Source organism: Girardinichthys multiradiatus, chromosome 7, assembly GCF_021462225.1.
Source record: "Girardinichthys multiradiatus isolate DD_20200921_A chromosome 7, DD_fGirMul_XY1, whole genome shotgun sequence".
NCBI classification, from domain to species: Eukaryota; Metazoa; Chordata; class Actinopteri; order Cyprinodontiformes; family Goodeidae; genus Girardinichthys; species Girardinichthys multiradiatus.
This window is the reverse complement of record NC_061800.1, coordinates 23,624,497-23,631,748: the sequence shown is the minus strand read 5'-3', so window position 1 is coordinate 23,631,748 and position 7,252 is coordinate 23,624,497. Positions and strand designations below refer to the sequence as shown.

Genomic DNA, 7,252 nt, shown 5'->3' with positions numbered 1-7,252 from the left:
AAATGACTGCTTCAATGCGGCGTGGCATGGAGGCAATCAAGCTGTGGCACTGCTGAGGTCTTATGGAGGCCCAGGATGCTTCGATAGCGGCCTTTAGCTCATCCAGAGTGTTGGGTCTTGAGTCTCTCAACGTTCTCTTCACAATATCCCACAGATTCTCTATGGGGTTCAGGTCAGGAGAGTTGGCAGGCCAATTGAGCACAGTGATACCATGGTCAGTAAACCATTTACCAGTGGTTTTGGCACTGTGAGCAGGTGCCAGGTCGTGCTGAAAAATGAAATCTTCATCTCCATAAAGCTTTTCAGCAGATGGAAGCATGAAGTGCTCCAAAATCTCCTGATAGCTAGCTGCATTGACCCTGCCCTTGATAAAACACAGTGGACCAACACCAGCAGCTGACAAGGCACCCCAGACCATCACTGACTGTGGGTACTTGACACTGGACTTCTGGCATTTTGGCATTTCCTTCTCCCCAGTCTTCCTCCAGACTCTGGCACCTTGATTTCCGAATGACATGCAGAATTTGCTTTCATCCGAAAAAAGTACTTTGGACCACTGAGCAACAGTCCAGTGCTGCTTCTCTGTAGCCCAGGTCAGGCGCTTCTGCTGCCGTTTCTGGTTCAAAAGTGGCTTGACCTGGGGAATGCGGCACCTGTAGCCCATTTCCTGCACACTCCTGTGCACGGTGGCTCTGGATGTTTCTAGTCCAGACTCAGTCCACTGCTTCTGCAGGTCCCCCAAGGTCTGGAATTGGCCCTTCTCCACAATCTTCCTCAGGGTCCGGTCACCTCTTCTCGTTGTGCAGCGTTTTCTGCCACACTTTTTCCTTCCCACAGACTTCCCACTGAGGTGCCTTGATACAGCACTCTGGGAACAGCCTATTCGTACAGAAATTTCTTTCTGTGTCTTACCCTCTTGCTGGAGGGTGTCAATAGTGGCCTTCTGGACAGCAGACAGGTCGGCAGTCTTACCCATGATTGGGGTTTTGAGTGATGAACCAGGCTGGGAGTTTTAAAGGCCTCAGGAATCTTTTGCAGGTGTTTAGAGTTAACTCGTTGATTCAGATGATTAGGTTCATAGCTCGTTTAGAGACCCTTTTAATGATATGCTAATTTTGTGAGATAGGAATTTTGGGTTTTCATGAGCTGTATGCCAAAATCATCCGTATTAAGACAATAAAAGACCTGAAATATTTCAGTTAGTGTGCAATGAATCTAAAATATATGAATGTTAAATTTTCATCATGACATTATGGAAAATAATGAACTTTATCACAATATGCTAATTTTTTGAGAAGGACCTGTATGCTTCCAGTAATCGTCTTCACTTTTACTTTAGCCTCCCTCAGAGCTTTCCTTTGATCCTCAGGTCACTTCCTGGTTCTGACCACAATTGCCATTGCTACCTAGCAAACTCACCTCCATCCATGGAAGCCCATCTATTGGGAGCACCGTCACCTTACCTACACTATATTGCCAAAAGTATTGGGTCACACTACCAAATTAATAAATTCACAATCACAATCACTTTCATGGCTGCAGGTGTATAAAGTTTGTTGTGGAGAAACTTCAGTGACCAACACAGAGTCCTGACCTCAACCTTCTTGAACACCTTTGGGATGAACTAGAGCAGAGGCTATAATTCTGGTTTTCTCTTCTAACTATGAACACACGCCTAAACCTTGTGGAGAATGATTGGACCTCATAGATTAGGATGTCATCAAAGGTCGTGTACACATAAAAGTAGACAGAAAAATATGTTGGGCAGTATAGTGTATGTACCACTTTCTTCCACCACACTTGGATCCTGAGGGCTTCTACTGCATTGGTAAGTGACACAAGCTGAGCTTTGCACTCACTTCCCAATCCCCCAACTCCATTATCCTCATTCTCATCTTTCTCAGATCACTTCCTGGTCTGCTACTGAGAATCCTAAACTTACTCAAGACAGTCTAACATTACACATTTGTACAACAATCTTTAACTCAATTTTACTCAGCAGCTTTCAGTTTATTCTTGTGTTTGGCTCAAAGAACAAAACCTCTCTTTATGACACAGCATTGCTCAAAGACCTCAAATGTTTTCACAACCCTGATGCTGCAATGGCAAGAGCTGATCGATCCAATATCACTAAATCTTCCGAAACGAAATCGTACAGCAGCTGTTATCCAGAGAGACTTGACTGAAAGAGGGGCTGAGAAATTAAAGGATCATATTAAGTATAAATTTTGTCAGCTATAATTACATATAAACATTAGCAGACACTTAATGAACATGATTTATTATTTGTGTATATGCACATAAAGTATAGAGGAGATGAAAATGTGAGGCTCTGTCCTTTCAAACAGATGGTGTCTAGACTGAGACAGATGACAAGTTAAATCCAAGGCATCCCAGAGGGAAAAGAAGAGAAAATATGACGTTCCCAAACAATACACACATGTAGGCGCCCCTACTTATGTTGTATAAAAAACGTTACTAATTACATCTCATTGCAGTAGCAGAATCTCAAGCTGAAAATGTTTGGAAACCCATCCTTTCATTTATATACATTTCACCAAAGAGGTAGAGTCACACACTGAGAAATTCTATTTTTGTCAAAATTACACACATCTTGTCTTTTTTACTGTTCTAAGCAGCTTATTCACATCACTGATCAGTTGACAAGACACAAATAATTGGCTTGGGGAGCCACTTATTTGTGTCTTTGCCTTATGCCAAAGCTGTATCCGTGACTGCACATGATGGTGTCATTCTCACAGAGCCTGCAAGACCTGAAGACTGATCTTTTCCACTGGCAATGATTTATTCAGAGTGATTATGTTTGTAATGATTAGCGCTGACATTTTCCCTTCAGAGAAGAGCACATTGCAAGAACCACAATGCAGCAACGTAAGGCTTCATATTTTATGTTTTAAAATTTGTATTTGTTCTCCAATTAATGGAATAACAGCATGAATGTTTTCTCACAAGATGCTAAAAACATCTTTCATTGGCTGTGGCATTATAAATGTTTCATGTAAGCTGACCTTTAACCAGCCAATCCAATGAATTTACATCGATTTTAAATGCCCACATCCTGCCTGCATCCTCTTTGTTTTCCTCTGTCTGCATTCCTTTCCTCCAGAGGAGAGATAGGTGTCTCGCAGTGAGAACAGGCAGACAAGGGTGCAGAAGAAAACAGACGCATTGACTGTCAGGAGAGACGGAACAAGAGGAGGAGGAATGCTTCGCAGGTCCTCAATTAAACCTTAATCACAGCCTTTTTTCTAAGGAAACCCTAAATATTTTCTCACTCAGTTTAATATTTTACTTTTCTGCAGCCATTTCAAACTGAATGAATTTGCATGGTGAGTTCAGCTTTCACTTTTGTTGTCAGTTTTTATTTAAGAGCTTTTCCAAACTGGATTCTATGCTGGGTTGGTCAGCTGGCTGCTTTGACTTAAGACAAATAGTTTGTTATTATTATTATTATTATTATTATTATTATTATTATTATTATTATTATTATTATTATTGGTATATTGAGCAGCAGTTTGGTTGCACTGTTCCCTTCCAGAAAGAGTGTCCTGTGTTTGAATCCCAGCCAGGGATTCTTCCTCATTAGGTTTGCATGTTCTCCCAGTGCATGTGTGGGTTCTCTCTGGGTACTCCTACAGTCTAGGTTAATTGATTACTCCAAATTACCCTTAGGTATGTGAATGATTGTGTGTCTCAGTGCTGTCCTGTGATAGACTGGCGACCTGTCCAGGGTGTACCCTCCCTTTCGCCCCATGATCACTTGATATAGGCAGCAGCCCCCGCAACCCCGTAACGACAAGCGGGTATAAACAACAGACGGCTGGATGGATGGCTAAAGAATCAATAAAGTTTAAATTAAGGTTCAGGGTGTTTTTCTTTCTGTTTTTGTCTAGTTTCTCTCTGTATTCCTTCAGTAACTAGGACAGCAGCGGTCTCAGAGGCGATCGGAGTCTTTTTTCTTGTCTTCTTTCTATCTTCATGAACATTCCAAATCAAAGAATCCATTTTTATATTTCATATCATATGTCTTGTATTACCAAAATCTTGCCTCGATTGTCCTGGGAATTATTTCTGCCTAATAGGGAGCTGATTTGCCGTGGGGACGTAAGGACATGGAGAGGCCTCCGCGCAGGTCCTTGCCGGTCGACAAAGAGGACCGTGCGCGCTCTCGAAAGGAGAGGAGGCGCACGAGGCGCGCAACTGCTAAATATCGATCTGCGCATGCCTCCAGGGAGCGCGTCCGCGTTGTGGCCTTCAACGTGGCTTTTACAAAGCTTAGAAAACTCCTTCCGACTCTACCACCAGATAAAAGGCTTTCCAAAATTGAAATTCTGCAGCTGGCAGTTTGTTACATCTCCTACCTCAACCATGTGCTGGATGTTTGAGGGAAAATTACCGATTCTTAGAGTTAACAAATATAGATGTCAAAATGTGCCACCATTAAATAAATGAATAAAGCAACTAAATGTTATAATATTCCATTTTATGCGTATTTAATTAAATGTCCCAATAATAGAAACATGTTTTACTTGTAAATAGGATGAGGATTATTTCACTATGTATTACAACAAAATTTAATGTTACTGCATCACATCCTGAGTTTATTGTCTTTGTGAGCTATATCCATCACATTCAGTGGGTGGAGTTAACACTGTTTTGGCCAAGAAAACCAGGCTGAAATGGACTCATGTTGTTTTAATTACGAATTGTATAAACAGTTACATGTAGTGATTGATTGGGACTTTTTTTGACACTCCATACTTGCCTTGGGTGTAGTCTTCTTTTCAATAACAGTAAATATATTTATTTTGTGTTCCGTGTGTGTTAATTTTGTGGGTTTACATAGCTAAAGTGATTGTTGAAATCCAGCTATTTAGTTTATGGTTACTGTTACTACCCCAGACCTGTACTGCCTCCATCCTCTTGTGGTTTTCTGTCTTTTTTCTGTGCTGCCTTTCCATGTGGGCGGGTTCCTCCCTTTACTACTTCTCCAGTTGCTGATTGGCTGGGTTCAGTCTTCTGGTTTGAGCCACTGGTTTTAGTTTCTGGTCTTTGATAGTTTTATTTGTGTTTTCCTTTGGATCTTTCACTATTGTCTTTAAATAGAACTGAAGTGCTCTCAGAAAGGGATGCTTTGTTTTGTAATTCAGTTTATTTTTAAGGAGAACTTTGATTATTGCAGTAATTTGGTTTGACTGTTTTGCTTGCATACCTTGATAATAAATTGTCATGTATAGTTTTTTAAACAATCTTTTGTCATTTATGTTGCGTCCACAACAGGCCAGGATGGTATTTTCTGTGGCTCATTTCCATGTTGGGTGTGGTCTAAAACTTCTGCCACATCAGCTGCATTTGATCTGGAAGGATTTACAACAACCCCAGAAATGCTGATGAAGACCAGAAAAAATTCTGATGAATGTGATGTTTTTGTGTCTCCATCCCCCACTTAATACTTTGTAAAACCACCATTCACTTGCAATCATAGAGTAAAGTCTTTGTGGGCATGTCTCCATCATCTGAAGGTTGATAGTCATTGAAGTGATCCTCCTCCGTATTTTCAAATCCTTTGTGGCCTCTAACAGAATTTAAAAGCCCCAAATTAGTCATACCTTTGGCAAATTTAATTCAATTCAATTCAGTTTATTTATATAGCGCCGATTCACAACACCTGTCGTCTCAAGGCACTTCACAAAACTCAGGTACATACATTCCAATTAATCCTAATCATTGAACAGTGCAGTCAGATTCAGTTATTTATTCAAATTGGATAAAACGTTTTTCTATCTAAGGAAACCCAGCAGATTGCATCCAGTCAGTGACTTGCAGCATTCCCTCCTCCTGGATGAGCATGTAGAGACAGCGGACAGTCACTGGCGTTGACTTTGCAGCAATCCCTCATACTGAGCATGCATGTAGCGACAGTGGAGAGGAGAAACTCCCTTTTAACAGGAAAAAACCTCCAGCCGAACCAGGCTTAGTATGAGCGGCCATCTGCCACGACTGACTGGGCGTTAGAGAGAACAGAGCAGAGACACAAAAAGAACACAGAAGCACTGATCCAGGAGTCCTTTCTTTGGGAAGGAAAAGTAAATGTTAATGGATGTAGCTCCTTTAGTCGTTTCACCTAGAAAGAAAGAACAGATAAACTCTGAGCCAGTTTTCAAGGTTAGAGTCTGAAAGAGAGCACATATAATTAGTTACAGTTAATCTCAGTCAATCGCCATGTCTAGGAGAGAGACAGGGTTAAAAACTGAAAGACAGAGCTATGTGGATCATTGGTAGAGGGTGAGTATTAAGTTGTTGCCAGCAGAAGCTCGGATGATTCCCCTCTCCAGAAAGGTGTCACAGGTAGACACAGAGCCAGGCCAGGTGTAGCTTCTAGGAAGAGAAAAGAGAGAACAAAGTTAAAAGCTGAAATAACAGCAAATAATGCAAAATTGGAGAGTAGTGTGAGAATGTAGCAGAGAAAGTGAAAGTGGTCATTATGTCCTCCAGCAGCCTAAGCCTATAGCAGCATAACTACAGAGATAGCTCAGGATAACCTAAGCCACTCTAACTATAAGCTTTATCAAAACGGGAAGTTTTAAGCCTAGCCTTAAAAGTAGACAGTTTGTCCATCTAGAGCCGACTGATGGTCATTGTTATACTAAAAACCACAACGATTGGGATACCTCTCTCTGTCAGATTGACCATAACCATTGGAAAAGAGAGGGGGTCATACAGGTAGCAGAAATGGAGGGTGTGTTTGCACCTCAACCATAACGGAGCCGGTTTAGGCAAAACCTGACTCCCCCTTACTCCATCCAACAGGGAGGGAAGAAGACGGAGGTAAAAAATAAGAAAGATAGCTCAGGATAACCTAAGCCACTCTAACTATAAGCTTTATCAAAAAGGAAAGTTTTAAGCCTAGCCTTCAAAGTAGACAGGGTGTCTGCCTCACGGACTAAAACTGGGAGCTGGTTCCACAGGAGAGGAGCCTGATAACTAAAATATCTGCCTCTCAATTCTACTTCTAGAGACTCTAGGAACCACCAGTAAACCTCCAGTCTGAGAATGAAATGCTCTGTTAGGAACATATGGAACAATCAGATCTCTGATGTATGATGGAGCTAGATCATTAAGGGCTTTAGATGTGAGGAGGAGAATTTTAAATTCTATTCTGGATTTAACAGGGAGCCAATGAAGGGAAGCTAAATTAGGGGAAATATGATCTCTCTTTTTAAGAGACATC

General features: G+C 41.3%; 1 long non-coding RNA gene across 1 annotated transcript; it reads left to right on the top strand.

The window, feature by feature from the left end:
• The first annotated feature begins 2,784 nt into the window (after positions 1–2,784).
• LOC124871827 lies at positions 2,785–4,287 on the top strand. Its single transcript, XR_007039123.1, has 3 exons — positions 2,785–2,892; positions 3,128–3,350; positions 4,104–4,287. It is a non-coding gene; the product is annotated as an uncharacterized LOC124871827 (long non-coding RNA).
• The last annotated feature ends 2,965 nt before the right edge of the window (positions 4,288–7,252 follow it).